Genomic DNA, 17,286 nt, shown 5'->3' with positions numbered 1-17,286 from the left:
CTGCAGATTTGAAACTTAAGCGACTCGGACCGAGAAACATATGCTAGCGAGGAGAAAAAATCTTACAAGGAATCTCACTAGGAAATGATGAATTTTTTACAGCACGGTAACAACCTTATCAAAATCACAAAAATAAACAAATGAAACACACCACAGATGAAACAAATGAATCAATCATGCACTAAAAGTGAGGGTATTTCAAGAGTTTCACCCAAAAGAAAAAAATGATTTGATTGAAATTAGAACGACAGAAATAGAATAAAGCACATGCAAAATGATAGAGGGAAACAAAGAAGGAAGATAATGTAGCTTTACAATGTGTTTGAATGGAGGAAAACAGAGAGAAAGCAAAGGATGAATCTTATTAGGAAACGATGAATTTTTGTAGCACGAGGAGAATAAGATATCACACAGAGACAAACTGAAAAAGAGGGATATTTTAACCTTAGTACGGGAATAAAATAAAACCTAACACATATGTGAGAATAACATTCTAAGAAAAAAATACACCAAAATATCCTATTGGTATTATAACATGAGAAAATCGCCTCAGTGACCAAAAAAAAGTTATAATATACGATTTTAACCAACTTTTTTTGGATTTGCCAAAATGACCAACAAAATCGCAACGCGAAATAAAAATCGCAACGCGATCCCCAGAATCGCAAATCAGTTTCCAAAATCGCAACGCGATTCTTGAAAATCGCAATGCGATAGTACAAATTCGCATTGCGATTTTCCAAAATCGTAACGCGAATATGAAAATCGCAACGCGAACACATAAATCGCAACGCGTATCCGTAAATCGCAACGTGTATCCGTATATCGCAACGCGTATCCGTATATCGCAACGCGTATCCGTAAATCGCAACGATAATCCGTAAATCGCAACGAATCGTAAATCGCAACGATAATCCGTAAATCGCAACGAGAATCTGTAAATCGCAACGATAATCCGTAAATCGCAACGAGAATCTGTAAATCACAACACTGAAATTTTGGGTATATAACACTGAAATCATAAACTAAATCCCTAAATCGCAACTCATTCCATCTCCATCTATCACTCTCTCCGGCGACATCCGTTCCTATATCCAACGACATCCTTCCCAATCCGGCAACAGGTTTTAGTTTCGCAGCTCGTCTGTTTAGTAAATTAATTTACAACCATGAAATCATCTAATGTTGATCATGTTTGGATAGATTTGTGTTTTGGAGGGTCATGGGATAATGTTCATGGTGTTTTACATATATGCCTTTACCCATGAATCTTCAACTAAAATTGTCTTTACAAAAGTTAACTTATGAAACTCTAATGCTACGTGTTTCAAATAAATTGAATTTAGAGCCCCTAAGTGGATTTAGGCTATCTTATCAGAGAAATGGTAAAGTTTATTTGTTAACCGACAATGAAGATGTTGAACGATTCATTGCTTACATTAGTGTTTCACAAGATGATGTTACATTGTATGTTGTTGAACCTAGAAGTAGTATTTTTGGGTCAGTAGCGGGTAGTAATCAACTAAGTTTTTCTCAAAACCCACAACCTTTCTCTAATCCAAATCCCAATCAACTTTCAGCACCAAATTCCGGTTTTCGTATTGACCAGTTAGACGATGATGAGCCAACAGAAAAAATTGTGAGTACTAGTCAGTATTCGAAATTTGGTCTTTGTCAATATCCGGACTTTGATATTGGTCAATACATGGATTTTGATGATGTTTCAGAAGAAGAAACAGACCCTGCGTGTAATGATTTTGATATTGGTCAATACCCGAATTTTGATGATGAAACAGCCGTTGCCGAAGAATGTATTGTTGATGATAATGAGGAGGAAGTTACGACTGTGAATGAACATGTTGAACATCCATTCTGTAATTCATATAATCCTGAAGAAGAAAAAGAAGAAGAAAAAATCCCCGAAGAAAAGAAAATGCCACGGGCGTATAACTGGAATATGCCAGAATTACTTCAGATACCGGAAGAAGAGTTGGTAAAGAAAGCAGTTGATTGTTACACAAAAGTTATTCGTATCAAGAAAGATGATTGTTTTGATACAAAGGAAGACTTGAAGATAGCTTTGTATACGAAATGTGTGGAAGATGGCTATCAACTAAAAGTTAACAAATCAAGCAAAGATCGTTTCGAAACAAGGTGTATGATTGACAAAAACTGTATGTGGCGAATGATTGCAAAGAGAATAAAAGATTGCGAAATGTTTCAAGTTAGGACTTTTATTGATAAACATACATGTTCAAGAACCCAAGTTTTTCCTCACCATAGACAGACAAACAAAAAGGTGTTGGGTGGTTTTCTGGCTGAGTTAATGTTTTTGAATGGCAGGGTATATCGGGGACATGAAATTATGACTGACATGAATGCTCGGTTCAAGATTAGTATATCATATTCTCAAGCTTGGAGAGCCAAATGTTATGCCTTGGAATTGTTGAGGGGGTCGCCAGAAGCATCGTTTGCCCAACTGCCGGCTTATTGTCACAATTTAAAGCTGAAAAATCCTGGGTCGGTAACTCATATCAAAACAGATAGAGATGGACGCTTTGAGTTGCTGTTTATCGCCATTGGTGCTACGGTTAGTAAATCAATATAATTTTGTTGACTCATTTTTGTTAGTTACATGCATTTCACATTTAAATGATTATATTTCTTGTGTATATTATTTTGTAGATTCGTTCGTTTATTACTTGCATGTGCCCAGTTATTATAGTTGACGGAGCACATTTGAAAGGTCGATACCTTGGAGTAAACTTATTAGCAGTAGCCATGGATGCTAACAATGGGATATTGCCAATAGCTTACGGGGTTGGCAAATCTGAAACCTCTGATTCATGGACATGGTTTATGGGGCATCTTAGGGATTGCATAGGTCCTATTAGCAATCTGACAATCATATCCGATAGGGCAAACTCAATTGACAACGCTGTTAGAAGGTGTTTCCCAGATGCTTTTCATGGACTTTGTGGTGTTCATTTGTATAGAAATCTAAAATCAAGGTCTGCTGGTATAAAAAAGCACAAATGGACATACTGGAAGGCTGTAAAAGCTTATCGGGAAGTGGATTTCAATAAGCATATAAATTGTTTAAGACGTGTTTTGCCTCAGTGTGCTCAAACACTAGAAGATGTCGGGTTTGAAAGATGGTCAAGAGTACATCAACTTGGAGCAAGATATGGTTTCATGACGTCTAATAGTGCAGAATCAATCAACGCTCTAAGTCGTCATTCCCGGAAATTACCCATTACTATGTTAATGGAGTTTTTTCGAGCCTCTATTCAACAGTGGTACTACAAGAAAAGAAACCATGCAGGTATTATTTCTTTGAATTCGTAACTTATCATATTTATATATTTTACTAAGTATTGTTTATTTAAATTTACAGGAACATTGGAACATCGTGTTACACCATGGACTGAAAAAAGATAACGAAACGTGTTGTGAAGTCAACGTCATGGAGAGTTGAACCATGTTCAAACACTTTGTTTCAAGTACTGGATAATAACTTAAATGGGCTAGTCGATCTAAATGCAAAGACGTGTAGTTGTATGAAATGGCAAACATCTGGTTATCCGTGTGGCCATGTTATAAAAGTTGCTCTTCATTTAAACCAAGATGATTCAAGCGCATACGCTATGGATTGCTACACTACAGAAGTTTATCGACAGACTTATGCCGAGATTGTCTACCCTATTCCACATCCTTCTGAGTGGGACATACCAGATGACTTACAAACAGTTTTGCCACCAGCCATGGACAGAAGGCTACCTGGCCGACCAAAAAGTCACGATCGTATACCGTCTAAGGGTGAAGAGAAGAAGAGATCGACATGTAGTCGGTGCAAGGAAAGTGGTCATACAAGGTTGACATGTGGATCACCAGTGCCATCAAAATCATCTTTTCCTCTACCAAAATATGGATCCTCATCAAAATCACAATTGGCTTCACCTTTTGGGACTGTTAACTTAGGTGATTTTTAAATGCAAACGTTGTATTATGTGGATTTTATGTGTGAACTTTTAACATTTTCAGTTGAATTAATGACTCAGGCCAACCATTTTGACTTAACCAACTCTTGTTATTCAGTTGTTATCACTATTAGGCATGCATTTGACTATCGCAACACGGAAATTACAATCGCAACGAGAGAATCGCAATGCGAAATGAAAATCCCAACATGAAAATCGCAATGCGGAAATGAAAATCGCAATGCGAAATGAAAATCGCAACGAGAGAATCGCAATGCGAAATGAAAATCGCAATGCGAAATGAAAATCGCAACGAGAGAATCGCAATGCGAAATTAAAATCGTATTGCGATTCTCCGTTGCGATTTTCATTTCCGCATTGCGATTTTCATTTCGCATTGCGATTCTCTCGTTGCGATTTTCATTTCGCATTGCGATTTTCATTTCGCATTGCGATAGTCAATTTTGCCTTCAACATAATGCAGATTGAAATCAACAAAATCAACCATTACATTTCAATCAATTAAACAAGCACAAATAAGAATTATATTCGCATCAATTACACAAATCAACTTTTACAAATCATCTTTTACAAATCAATTAAACAATCAAAAAATAAGCAATAATTCTTATTTCCGATCATCTACTATTGAATCAACTTTTACAAATCAATTAAACAATCAAAAAACAATCAATTAAACTATTGAATCAACTTTTGCAGCCATACATCATTTTCACGCAGTTCACTTCTGAGATTAACCTGCAGAAACCAAACATTTGCTCAAACAACACTTTCTACACATCTAAAACCTACAAACAGCAAATTATTGAATTCTAGGTACTTAACCAAACATTTTCAAACCAAAAGTATATAAACTTACCAATTGTTTATGGACATTTTTATAACGCGGATGCAGGTAGGCAGCGTCTCGTATATATCGATTTAGCCATATAATGCCGAAACCACAAGCCTACTGCAGCTCTATCTCTATCGGTGGGAGGTAGATACTTGATGCTTCCCGTCGTCAAACGCTCCAACGCCAAGCATACGAGAGGACCACAATCTCCTCTGGCTCCGCTCGTTTGTTGTGGCGCGGTCTCGTCTCTAATAACTGTAATATTGAGCTTCTTTGGCTTCTTGTTTCCAGAACGAGTCCAATAATTGATCGCATCCAAGAATTTAGCCAAATGAGAGCTCCATCCCTTAATAACATCTCTTAAATCAGCCAATGATATGTAATTTATCATGCTGTCATACACTATTGTCTTAAGGGATGGGAGCTGAAGCTCGACGAGAATCCAATGTTTACGTTCCAAAACAGGGATAAACACCTGCAATCATAAGTAATAATTCATTCATTTGCGCACTTATTTCATAAAACCTTTAAACTCAATCTAAAATAAATACTAACCTTATCGACCTCCCACCATGCAGGATAAAGTTTAGCTTGTCCATTGCCCAAATCAAATGATTCATCTCGTGCATTCTTCAAGTGAACGGCGTGAAAAGACGTCGGCATAATTGTATATCGTATTTTTATTTTTCTTAAGTTTTCTTATTATTAGAAGACGTGTCACCCACGCATCGATATGCTGTTTTACAAAAAAAGACATATATTAGTGACTTACATAAATTTAAAAAAAAATTAATCAAATTGAAATATAAGAAAAATATAAGACTTACCCCCCCATCGAAATAGCCATTGTCTTCGACCCCTAATAATACGCCCCACCAAGACCGATCAAGCAACAAATAGATATCATCGGTGAGCTTGCATATGTCAGTGAAACACCCCTGGCTCTGCTCATGTAGATAAAAATCAACAGCGGTCTTAGCCCAAAGGGTGTTATCCAGAATTGTGTCCGGTAGTTGATCCCTCTCCTCTTCAGATACCGGTATGGTACTGGCCGGTAACTCATACGAGAGCCAACTTGAATCCATCATGTCCGGCACGTCAGAGGGTTTCTCAAGAAGCCTACATATGACGCCATGTGAATCGGGCTCTTGAATGGTGGGAGGGACCTCTTCAATGATGACAGTGGCCTCTTGAACGGTGGGAGGGGACTCTCGAGGAATGATAGGGGGGCCTCTTCAACGATAGGAGTGGACTCTTGAGGGATGACAGGCGAGTCGGGCTTCTTCTTGCGGTGTCTTCGCACTATTGGGGTGTACGGAGACTTAATAGCACGTGCACGCTGTCTGATGCGTGAACTCCGTCGTGCAAGCATAACCCGACGTAAAGCATCCACTCTATCGGGCCGCTAAATAATTAAATACAAAAATCAGTAAATAAACAGACATGATATTTAAACAGTGAAAACAAAGACAAATATGTTTCAAACTTGCATTTATTCACCCAAGTCATTATTCTATCATAGTTCACAAAATGCATCAGATAACAAAGAAAAATATGTTTCAAACTAATACCCTGAAGTTAATATTTGTCTTTGTTTTGTCTATTGGTTGAAGTAATGCAATCCATTCAAGTTTCAATTTACAGAAGAAGAAATAGTTTACTTTCGCAACACGAAACTTAAAATCGCAACGCGAAACCAAAATCGCAACGCGAAATGAAAATCGCAACGACAGAATCGCAATGCGAAATGAAAATCGCAACGAAAGAATCGCAACGCGAAATGAAAATCGCAATGCGATTTTGGTTTCGCGTTGCGATCTTGTCGTTGCGATTTTGGTTTCGCGTTGCGATTCTGTCGTTGCGATTTTCATTTCGCGTTGCGATTTTAAGTTTCGTGTTGCGAAAGTAAACTATTTCTTCTTCTGCAAATTGAAACTTGAATGGATTGCATTACTTCAACCAAAAGACAAAACAAAGACAAATACTATTTCACAGTGTTAAAGAATACACAGTTTAGCAGAATTGGCAGCAACCGAACAAATTTACTTTCAACCAAAAGACAAAACAAAGACAAATACTATTTCACAGTGTTAAAGAATACACAGTTTAGCAGAATTGGCAGCAACCGAACAAATTTACTTTCAACCAAAAGACAAAACAAAGACAAATACTATTTCACAGTGTTAAAGAATACACAGTTTAGCAGAATTGGCAGCAACCGAATAAATTTACTAAGCAATCTAAGTGAAATGGCTAATCTAAGTGAAATTACGAGTAAATTTATCATTAAGTTAAATATGGAAAATCTTAAACTTACCTCGTTGCGTAGAGTATGAACCTCATTCTGCAACGATACTATCATCTCACGTAGAGCGGCAACCTCACCACGTAAAGTTGACACCTCCACACGCCATGCACCATCGTTATCGCGTAGAGTACCGATCTCCTCACGCAAGGCATTGACCTCATCACGTAACTCCCTTGACTCATCCCGTTGAGGTGGAGGTGGAGAACAGGGAGATAGGAGTCGTGGCATCTTTGTCGGTCGCCTATCATGAGGTGATGGTGGAGAAGAGGCTCGATGATGTGACGGGATAGGTGATGGCTCTCGTTCTAGAGGTGTATAGTCGGGTCGATCGGGTGATGGCTCTAGGTGAGGTGATGGCTCTCGAATTGGAGGAAGTGGATGCTGCTCATCATCCGTGCCATCAAAAAAACTCTGACTAGCTTGCCACCAATCAGTGGCAAGCTCTTCCTCCGTGGGTGTCAGTCTTTGTAATGGAATGTTGGCCTCCTAAAATATAAAAACTCAAACAAAGTTAAACGTCTACTATTAATAACTTGTTTATATATATATGAAAGTATTTGTGTTAACTTACATTATTTATTGTCGCATATGGTATTAAGTCTTCCCAATCCAACAGAGTTTTCCTCTTCCAGGAAATAGCCCTGGGAATATCATTTGACGTTTTTATTGCATATGTACGCATGCTGGGGAAAGCCTCGAATATCCAAATCTACAAACAATATAATAACAAAATTAGTAATTGTTAAATAATTAATTATAATTTTAGAAACATTATATAGAAATTCTTACCTTAAAGGCCCAAACAAAGCCTGACAAAGTGTATTTGGACCCATCGCCCCGCAAACTTTTGCGGTCATCAAAGGCAGACGACAACTTAGTCCAGGTAGCTTTCCATATATACGAACCCCACGGAAACAGATTCCATGCATTCAGGTCCTCTACCAATATTATTAGCTCCCGATGAATAGGTTGTCTGGCCTCTCTGCCTAAAAAGCCGGCATACACAAGTAGTAGAAGGCATACTCGGACAACATCGACGTCATCCATCCGAGTGAAACCAGCTTTCTTATTAAACAATTTCTTCAGGTCGTCGACATGTAGGTTCGGCTTCTCCATTGACTCATCCGGAAAAACCCGGGATAACCATGATGGGCGGGCGATATGACGAGTGTACCGGCCTACATCATCGTGTCCGAATCGTAGACCAGTGATTAAGCAGAACTCTTCCGCCCAAAACAAGTATACGCTGGTGGAAAATGAAACCATATCTCTTCCTCACCACGTTGTATACTGTCGGGTAGATTTGATGTCATGGTCTGAAGCCACAAATGGGTCAAATTAGCATCTCCACCCGGATGCTGTACTCTCAGCCATGGCCCGAAGCAGGTTTCCTCAAACAATTGTCTTTGAGCAGGTGAAAGCTTCGAAGCAATTGTAGTGGCCATGCTGACTTTATTTCTCAAGGTCAATTGAGCCGAAAAAAATTTCTACAAAAACAATAAACATACCAAGTTAGATATACCAAAAACTACACTGTGAAGATATACCAAAAACAATAAACATAAAAAGTAGTAGTTTATTCTTGAAACTAAAATTTGCAACACTGTTTTGTCTTTTGGTTGAAATGAAAATCGCAACGAGAGAATCGCAACGCGAAATGAAAATCGCAACTAGAGAATCGCAACGCGAAATGAAAATCGCAACGAGAGAATCGCAACGCGAAATGAAAATCGCAATGCGATTTTGGTTTCGCGTTGCGATTCTCTCTGCGTTGCGATTCTCTCGTTGCGATTTTCATTTCTCTCGTTGCGACAGTCATTCTATCGTTGCGATTTTCATTTATCTCGTTGCGACTCTTCTGCAAATTGAAACTTGAATGGATTGCATTACTTCAACCAAAAGACAGAACAAAGACAAAGACAAATACTAACTTGAAAATCGCAACGAGAGAATAGCAACGCGAAATGAAAATCGCAACGACAGAATCGTAACGCGAAATGAAATCTAAGTGAAATGGTTAATCTATTATTGAAATGACCAGTAAATTTATCATCAGTTTCAATATGAAAAACCTACAATAATGCAAACATTTCAAAATAAAAATAATTAAAAAAACTAACCCTCGGAGGTTGATTTTCCATTTCTGAATATTGTGAGGGATTTCTGACCGTGAATGGTTGTGAGGGATTTCGCCGGAGATGGGGACGGAAATCTTCGGGGATGGGGACGGATTTCTTCGCCGTAGAGAGTAAGAGATGGAGATGGGACTGAGTTGTGATTTTAGGTTTTAGGTTATGAGTTGCGATTACGGGATTTTGTCTTAATATTGGTTTTTGTAATTTGAAAATAAAATACGCGTAGCGATTATAATGGCGCTTTAAATATCGCGTTGCGATTTACGGATACGCGTTGCGATTTTATGTATTATCGTTGCGATTTACGGATACGCGTTGCGATATACGGATACACGTTGCGATTTACGGATACGCGTTGCGATTTATGTGTTCGCGTTGCGATTTTCATATTCGCGTTGCGATTTTGGAAAATCGCAATGCGAATTTGTACTATCGCATTGCGATTTTCAAGAATCGCGTTGCGATTTTGGAAACTGATTTGCGATTCTGGGGATCGCGTTGCGATTTTTATTTCGCGTTGTGATTTTGTTGGTCATCTTGGCAAATCCAAAAAAAATTGGTTAAAATCGTATATTATAACTTTTTTTTGGTCAGACGATTTTCTCTTAATTACCCTTGGGAATCATACACCAACACCAAACATGGTATCCTTGATCCAAACGGGCTGTTAAACTTTACTCACTTTCCCAGGCAGATCCATTACCAGAGTTGAAAACTAAATGGAGAAATCGGAAACCAACGGTCCGCTTTTCTCTTCCATTATCGTAAGTAATGGCGACACCTTTAGATCACCGGCTTCTCCTTTTCAACCCAACTTCAGTAGCGGAGCAGTTCAGGTACTCTAATCTAACCGTCAACTGCAAAAACCCTAGGCCCTTTACGTTTCTTAGGGTTTTTACTTCTTAATTTTTTTTGATGCTTTGTAATGGTGATGTAACAAGCGAATTAAGTACACATTTGCTTGCACAGAATCGGATATTGGGAACTTCTTTTTCTTTTTGCAACTACTAGGGTTTAAGTTCAACTAAGTATTAAAAGAATCACGTTGAAATGAATTTATAGCTTATCATGTAATGTGCGAATAAATTGTTACACAGCTTGATAGTGATGTTTATCGGAGAATTTTAGTATGAGAAATTATGTAGGTTCTAATTTAAATTTAAGGAAGCTTTGTAACACTTGGCAACTATCGGCCTTAGTGAGTTAGTCAATGAGGCTAAAAGTGAGCATCGTCGAGCAGCTAGAGACTTAAGAAGCTGTGGAAGATATGTACAATATATGTTAAATTCATGTGGACATGCTTCTCTATGTGCGGAGTGTAGTCAACGCAATGATATTTGTCCAATTTGTAGAATTCCGTTGATAAAAAGTGGTCACAATAGACTTCGACTTCGCCTTTTTGATGAATGTGTAGATGCTGGCCTCATCTCTAGACGATGTGATGAGAGGTTTCAAGACAATGAAGATGGAAATAATCAACTCACAGCTGATGTCCAACGGCTTTATTCTTTCTTTGATGTAGCATTGGAGAATAACTTGGCTTCTTTGATTTGTCATTGTGTCCTTTTTCTGTTCTCTCGGCCACGTTTTAACTCTGTAGGACATGCTGATTTGCTTATATTTTTCATATCAAGTCCTGGTTACAGCTGCCATGGTTGTTTGTTAGAAATCCATGCTTCCTTTAACATAAAACAACAGATGTTACAGATATATGTATGGATGAAACTGCTGTTTCCAGTAATGCTGTCACTGCTTTGTTGCTGGATGAGAAGGTTGTCAAGGGTTGGGTCAAGTGGACATTAAAAAACATGGCAACAGAACTTCAACATATATGTATCCTTGAAAACTTTGAGAACGATGCTATTTAGCCTTTCGTCTATACATTGAGTGTTTGGTGTTCCTAACTGTTTTTATCAGATTATCTTGAACTAGAAGAGATGAAAAATAGGTTAGGTTCATTTCTAAAGTTTTCTGTACATCTGGCCAGCTTATCCAATATACTTGAAGTTTTGGACTCATCTTTCAAGGGTCGTCTTTCAGCACAGCTTCATGACTTGCACAACCTTCAAGAGAGTATATTGAAGACAAAGCAGGTTTGATTCAGTTAAGCAAATGTTTTACCATATTTTAGCATCTTTTAAGAGCAATATGTTTGTAGCAAAGTCTCGGAACCTGCGATCTTGAAATCAGCTGAGTAAAGAATTTAGCTGGTGGAGCTTGGAATTTGTGAGCAATTATTGGCATTCAGTTGGCCATTGCATTTATTTGATCTTCTTGAGGCAATGTTGATGTGTTCATCTTTTGTCTATTAGTACTGTACAATATCACGGCCTATGTTGTTCTGATTCTTCATTTTTCATTAAGTACCTGTGTCCAACACTTGGATATGGGGATATGACCTCCAAGAATCCTTCAAATACATTAAAAAAATCCAGAAAAATCTAACCATACCCGTGTCCGACGCTTACACCTGAGTCCAAGTACATGTATTGCAGCATTGATGCTCCTTTTAGCATTTCATTGGACAAATTACTCAAAATATACTATCTTAAAATGATGCAATAATTGATATTTTCCACGATATTTGTTTTAAATTTTCAGCATATTGAGATCTCAATATGGTGTATAAGGCACCAATTCTTGGAAGATGTGAGGTCTCGTCATGCTGATTTGACATCCTGGTGTAATCATGTCTGTGAAAGGAAATCAGCGGCAATTGCGCGTGCATGGCCTGTGCCTGAGGTGTTGGATCTCTCAGCTGACTCACCGGACAGGGTGCTTCCCTTTTCATTGAAGATGCACTAGCAAATCTTGATATATACAAGGAGATGGGGGAAGAGTCAGATTTTTCCTTTTTGCAGAAGAATGGTGCCTCGTCCTTTTTTCAGTCTAAAATAGGGGGAATTGCAGGAAGTTATCCATTTGAAAGTCTTCGAGCTGCTGTGGACATTCTCTTTCTACGTGGTGCTTCTGATTTGGTGGTTGCCAAGCAAGCAATTGTATCCTTCTCTTTCTAACTTATTTTCATTTAGGGTTCTTCTGTTGATTGGACATTTTTTTTATTGGGCACACTCATTTAATTTTTCTTAACTGAGATGTAGTTTGTGTATTATCTGTTTGATCGACATTGGAGTAGGCCTGAGGAAGAATGGAGAGATATCATTGATGACTTTGCAGGCTCCTTTGGTATAAGCAGTTGAGATATCATTACTCGAGTCATTCACTTTCTGTCTTCTTGATGACCACTCACATGAAGCTTTACTGGTAATTTCTCTATCTATTCTTATAAAAGCTTGTTTGAGTCTAAGTTCCATTTTTACTTGCTGTGTGCATATTTCAGATTAATTGTATAACCATTTTCTAGGTTGTCTGCTACTTGCTAATTCATTAGATGGGTAGTCTGATGGTATCTATTGCCATTAAATTATGCTGTGATGGTAGACTGGTATGACTGTCCAATTGGTTAAAAAAGTGACTATTGAAGTATGCTATATTGCTCAATGGATTACAATTCTAACATGCATGCCTAAGCTTCGATGGAAACCGTACCTGTACTCATAAGACTTGAAAAATGTTGTTACTTGTCATCCAGTGAATTTTACCCGTGCTGGTTAAACCTTAAACTAATTGGTATTATCTTTAATGTTTGGTCACTAATTCTGTCCGTATGAGGTTTTATTTTCACCCAGAATAAAGGTAGTTTCTTTTTGAATTGTGATTTGTGAGTTATAACCTCTGATAGACTAATATCTGAGAGAACTAATATAGTTCCTGGAGCTCCTCTCTGCTAAATCCAAAAGAAATATTTGGAGTTTAAAGAACCCAAATTAATTATTTACCTTATTATTGTGCCCGTTTCTTGTGGAGAACCATGGTACTTGTTTAAGGGGATGACAGTAGAGAACTATTTGTCTGCCCTTCTAGATGTGCTTGCTTCTAACATAATTCCACTTGATCATTTTCCACAATCATATTTCTCAGGAGTGTCATCAATTTCTCCCTGAGATCTCTGACCCAGAAACTCATCCAAAGATTGTACTAGTTCTTTTAGAAAGACAGAATCTTAGGACAGCACAAATGGTGATTCGCGGGTCTGATCTTGATGGTGGATCTCAGATGGTTTCTCTTGGTGGTGCTGTTACTATTGTTCGGGTGAAAGTGGAGTGTGCGCTTTTGACTGAAGCATTTGTATATCAGCGAATGATCTGTACAAAAGCCCGGGAAAAGAAGTTCAAGTATGAACCGGGCGGGGATGCATTTGATGACTTGAAAAGTCAATGCAGGTCCTGGATGGAGTGGATAGAAGTATTGGTCACTGAGTTTTGTTGTTTATGCATCAGGAGGAATGTGGTTGATCAAATAATGGAGTTACCGTGGAATGGTGAAGAGAAATATATCTACAAATGCCTGTTAGATTGTGCAACTGATGACTCCGGGTCTACTATTGGAAGTCTTCTTGTTGTATTCTATCTTCAGGTAATGTATCGAGCTATGGAAGATCATGAAGAGATATATATAATCTTGTCTTATGTCATTTTAACTTAATATCCACTGATTCACTGATGGGAATGCTTGCCTGTATTTGGGCCTTAAGTTGTTTTTGTGATTCTCATTTTGACCGTCAGATTTTCTATAATTCCCCTTCTTAGCCAATCCAATGGATTCAAACATCACTTTTAGGAGTGTTTCTTTTCAAGGTTAAGTGGATCATTCTTAACATGTATTAGTGTATTACTGGAGCCTGTTAACTTGATTCCTGTTTACTAATTCAGCGCTATCGGTATGTTGAGGCATATCAAGTCAATCTTAAAATTTGGAGCTTGGAGGAAGACTTCATCTCAACTCATTCTGGTGATGAAAATTTTCTAGAAGCTCTATCAGGGATGGAATCACATCGTCAGAGGAGAAAAGATTTGGTTGCAAGTGGTTTAAACTTTTGAGTGTCATTGTTGCTGCTATTCAAATAAATTCAATTCTCCCATTTCTATCCTTCGTTTTCCGTTCTTGGTGAAGTTTGAAGGTTTACTGGTAGCAAGTAGCTTTTATAACTGAACTACTGACTTGCTTACCCCATCTCCAATAGGATGAAGGTATAGAATTGCTTCCAGAAGTCCTGCAACAAGTAAAGACTGGAACATTGCCTGATATAGTAGTTGATTCTCGTCAGGATGAAATGACCAACAAGAACCGGTTTCCGTGAATTGCAAGAACCAAAATCAGGGAGTTTGTTGGTTCCTTCCATGTCTGATTCTATTGTTTTACAACCAGACCATATGGCTACTCCTTTGAGACCACCCGTTTCTGAAATTCCTAAAATATTGGGTGGATATGTCGACAATTCTCATGTGGAAGCTGGTACCCTTGGATCTACATCAATTCTTCCAGAGGGGTTATTTGTAGATGCAGAAAGATTATCAAATGTTAAAGGAAGCAAAAACTTCAAATTTGAGAGCATCTTGAGTCCTGGAATTCATCGTGCAAGTCTCATATTTGCTACACCACTAAAAGGTATCAGTCAGAGTCAATCAAGAGAGCTTTCAAGCAGACGCCTACGAGAAAAACAATCTGATAAAATCATTTCAGAAGGTGAACAAAATGGGTTTGTTAACCGAGTCCGCAATGCAAGTCCTCCTTATTCCCGAATCCTGATTCTGCACCTAGCAGTAACTTTGGATTGTTTTTAGGTTCTGCAAATAATTTAGGTTCAAATATTTCTGTTAAGAGGGGTCAATCAGATAGACATGACGCGCATTGGAATGTGCTTCCTACTGAAGACTTAATGGATATCTCCTGGAGGTAAAGATTTTGATTTTTACTCTTCATTCTCTCTTTCTTTGCCAATCTTTTATATTATTTTCCTTTTAAAGACTTTCCTATATCATCTGGTCACATTGTTCTTATTTTGGATATTTGCAGCCTTGGAGAGTGGTCTGTTGAGGAAAGAAATGCACATGAAGGTATGAGATGGAGATCTGAAGAAACAAGCGACGACGAAGAGCAATTTCCATACAGAACCACGGAAGTCGGTGCAACCCACACGAGGGGGCGTAGGGGGAGATTTGTGAGATGAAAGACTGCGTCGGCCGTGAAGGGAATTCACGAAGGATGGCCCATAATTTTGGTCTTTTAAGATTAGTGTATTGTTACTATCTAGGCAATGCCGAATGTTAGAAAAACGAAACAGTGTAAGCTTATTATGTTGCAATTTGATTGAACAGGTTGCCAGCCAATTACATCCACGGTTAAATGAATTATTTTTAATATATTGTTTTGATGTAGAAGATTGGAGAGATAAATTTCCTTTAATCATTAGCGTTGAACATAATGAATGTCAAATGTTACAAAATTGGATTTTATTTGCATCATTGGGGGTTGCTGTGTATGGTAATTTCAGAATAATTCTAAAATAGTTTTAACAATTAATATGATTCAATATGTTTAAAGTATTAACATAGGATTATGTTTTATATCATTGATAGTAAAATACTTGATATAAAAATAAGTGTTTAAATTATATTAAAAATTAATTTTGTATGTCTAAAGAAATTTTGGTTAAAAATATTTTCTCTGTTACTTTTAGATGTATACCGTTAAAAAAATCAGTTAAGGTTTATATATATTTTTTAAATATTTTTAAATGATATTTTATTTAAAAAATAAAACAAATCTAAACATGATAAAAAAAATTCTAAACATGACACGTGTCACTAAACATGATATTAGGCATTTATTTTTAACGAAAAAATTATTTAGGTACCAAAAATTATTTTTTAGTATAGTTTAAATACTTTTTTTTTCATTCAGCCATAGAAAAAATATTAAGGTGACGCTCATTAGCTGATAGCTTCTTGGTATTAGAAGTTAAAAGTAATCATTATTTAACATATTAAGTGATTTCATTAGTAAAATAAAATGTTATTATCTTTAGAGATTATAGATTCGAATAATAAGGTGATTGTACATTGTCAATTGATTAAAAAGATTCTGAACATATATTATTTGTATTAATATCAGACTATTCAAAAAAACAATTATTATTAGATGTAATGATAAAATATTATATTCTTAATGATAAGATATATTATACTTTTAATAGTTAGGTGACTAAAAAAATAAGTAATAGAAAAGTGACTAAGTAGATAATTTACCCTAAGTTATAAGGATTTTGATTGTAAGAGAAGTAAAAAAAGACCAGCAAGAAAAATGTAATTGAAAAATCCAAGGGAATGAGAAATGATCACGTGTGGTAGTCTTAATATACGGCTAAAAAAAATGTTATTGGTTTTATTATTATTTAAATAACAAAACATGTAAAAAATTATTAAAAACATTATTATTTCTATCGGTTTTGTTATTTTTCTATCGATTTTGTTATTGTTGGACACTTTACCATAAATATTAAAAAATATTGATATTTTATGTATAAATAATAATGTTTTAAATAGTTTTTTTTACTGATTTTGTTATTTAAATAATAAAAAAACTGATAACATATTTTTTAGTTGTTTATTAAGGGTGTCGTACGGTAAAACTTTTCGAAAATGGACAACGGGAAAAATAAATCCTTCTTGTGGTTGAGATTAAATCTTGACCGTAGATCTGCTGAGGATGATCACGTGGACTATTGCATTGATGTCTTGTATTTCAACGGTTGACAGCATTTTATAGGAGCTTCTGCGGTGCGGCGCCTAAAAAAGGCTAAAAAATGACGTGACCGGTTAAAATTTAGATCGGTTATGTTATATCATTTAACCGGAAATATTATCAAGTACAATAACATATTAGGTAGTGCTTATATAATGTAATAGATAGCGGTTATAAAATAAAAAATGCATTTAATCGGAAATATTATCAAGTACAATAACATATTAGGTAGCGCTTATATAATGTAATAGGTAGTGCTTATATAATAAAATAGGCATTTAACCGGAAATATTATCAAGTATAATAACATATTAGGTAGCGCTTATATAATGTAATAGGTAGCGCTTATATTGACCTATTTTC

The 17,286-nt window shown here is 36.7% G+C and overlaps 1 long non-coding RNA gene and 1 pseudogene across 1 annotated transcript; one reads left to right on the top strand and one right to left on the bottom strand.

Annotated features, from left to right (window-relative positions):
- Position 1: 1 nt before the first annotated feature.
- LOC120120270 lies at positions 2 to 10,027 on the bottom strand. Its single transcript, XR_005515891.1, has 3 exons — positions 9,953 to 10,027; positions 4,779 to 4,789; positions 2 to 14 (listed from the first exon to the last, which is right to left on the bottom strand). It is a non-coding gene; the product is annotated as an uncharacterized LOC120120270 (long non-coding RNA).
- LOC120120269 lies at positions 9,935 to 15,384 on the top strand (annotated as a pseudogene).
- Positions 15,385 to 17,286: the final 1,902 nt, after the last annotated feature.

The sequence above is a fragment of the Hibiscus syriacus genome, unplaced genomic scaffold (genome assembly GCF_006381635.1).
Source record: "Hibiscus syriacus cultivar Baekdansim isolate YM2019G1 unplaced genomic scaffold, ASM638163v2 tig00110336_pilon, whole genome shotgun sequence".
In the NCBI taxonomy this organism is placed as follows: Eukaryota; Viridiplantae; Streptophyta; class Magnoliopsida; order Malvales; family Malvaceae; genus Hibiscus; species Hibiscus syriacus.
Note: the sequence above shows the minus strand (reverse complement) of the source record. Positions and strands in the feature narration are given on the sequence as shown.